We start from the raw sequence: 1,608 nt of genomic DNA, 5'->3' as shown, positions 1-1,608 counted from the left end.
GATAACTTCCCTGATGAAAATCTTTTCGCCGTCACTAAGCTACCTTGGTATGCTCATATCGTAAACTACTTGGTGACGGGTGAACTTCCTTCTAATTGGAATGCATAAGATAAACGCAAATTCTCGGTCGAAGTACGAAACTTCTATTGGGATGACCCATATCTTTTCAAGTATTGTCCCGACCAAATCATGAGACGATGCATTCCTGATGATGAGATTACTAGTGTTTTGAACTTCTGCCATAACGATGCATGTGGTGGACATTTTTCTGTGAAAAAGACCGTCGCAAAAATCTTACAGTGTGGTCTTTATTGGCCTACTTTGTTCAAGGACACTAATCAATTATGTCGTTCCTGTGTCCGGTGCCAGAAGATAGGTGCTTTGTCCCGCCGTCATATGATGCCTTTGAACCCGATTCTCATGATATAAATATTTGATTGTTGGGGGATCGACTTTATGGGTCCATTTCCACCTTCTTCTGGGTACCTTTACATCCTCCTCGTTGTGGATTACGTTTCTAAATGGGTTGAAGCCATGCCGTGTCGAACCAATGATAATGCAACAATTGTTAAGTTCTTGAAGGAGAATGTGTTATCTAGGTTTGGCACTCCACGTGCTATCATCAGTGATCAAGGCACTCATTTCTGCAACCGTTCATTTAAGGCTCTTATGCGCAAGTACGGTGTGCTTCATAAGGTTGCTACTACCTATCATCCACAAATGAATGGCCAAGCTGAGTTGGCGAATAAGGAGATCAAACCAATTCTGGAAAAAACGGTAAACCCCGACCGCAAGATTGGTCCTTACGTCTTCTTGACGCTCTCTGGGCATACCACACTGCCTACAAATTCCCTCTTGGGATGTCTCCCTATAGGCTTGTCTTTGGGAAAGCCTGTCATTTACCTGTCGAGCTCGAACATAAAGCTTATTGGGCCGTCAAGTCCCTTAACTTTGATCTCATTGCTACAGGTATTCAAAGAAAGCTCTAATTGTCTGAGATTGAGGAGTTAAGGAATGACGCATACGATAATTCCAGGATCTACAAGGCAAAAATGAAAGCGGCTCATGACAAGCAGATCCTGAGAAAGAATTTTGAGCTAAGTCAGCGGGTGCATCTTTATGACTCCCGTTTGCATCTCCACCCAGGTAAGTTAAGATCGCGGTGGACTGGTCCATTTGTGGTGAAACAAGTTTTTCCCAACGGTGCTGTCGAGGTAGAGGACCCGAGCGATGGGAGAGTATTCAGAGTCAATGGCCAGAGATTGAAGCATTACATTGAGCGTATGAGCCAAGCTGAAGAGATCATTCTCGAGGCTCCAATTTACCAACCTTAAGGAGTTTGCTTCTAACCCTTTTGTATCATATTTTTGTTTCTTTGTGTCGTTTGGTGTGTTTTGTATGCTTTTATTTTTAGTTTGATTTTGTGTGATTTTATATTTGTTTTTATTTTGGAGAATCAGTTCAAGAGGCTCGACTTAATTCCACTGTTCATCATCCAGGTGTTCTCTTTCTCTGTCTTCTTCGTATTGCATATAATTTTAGACATTGAGGACACTGTCTGATTTTGGTTGGGGGTGGTGAGCATATTCATGCGTGAGATTAATTTTT

The 1,608-nt window shown here is 42.2% G+C and overlaps 1 pseudogene; it reads left to right on the top strand.

The window, feature by feature from the left end:
- LOC112091437 overlaps positions 1 to 1,334 on the top strand; it is a 4,201-nt pseudogene extending 2,867 nt beyond the window's left edge.
- Positions 1,335 to 1,608: the final 274 nt, after the last annotated feature.

The sequence above is a fragment of the Morus notabilis genome, unplaced genomic scaffold (assembly GCF_000414095.1).
Source record: "Morus notabilis unplaced genomic scaffold, ASM41409v2 Scaffold3084, whole genome shotgun sequence".
Lineage (NCBI taxonomy): Eukaryota > Viridiplantae > Streptophyta > Magnoliopsida > Rosales > Moraceae > Morus > Morus notabilis.
Note: the sequence above shows the minus strand (reverse complement) of the source record. Positions and strands in the feature narration are given on the sequence as shown.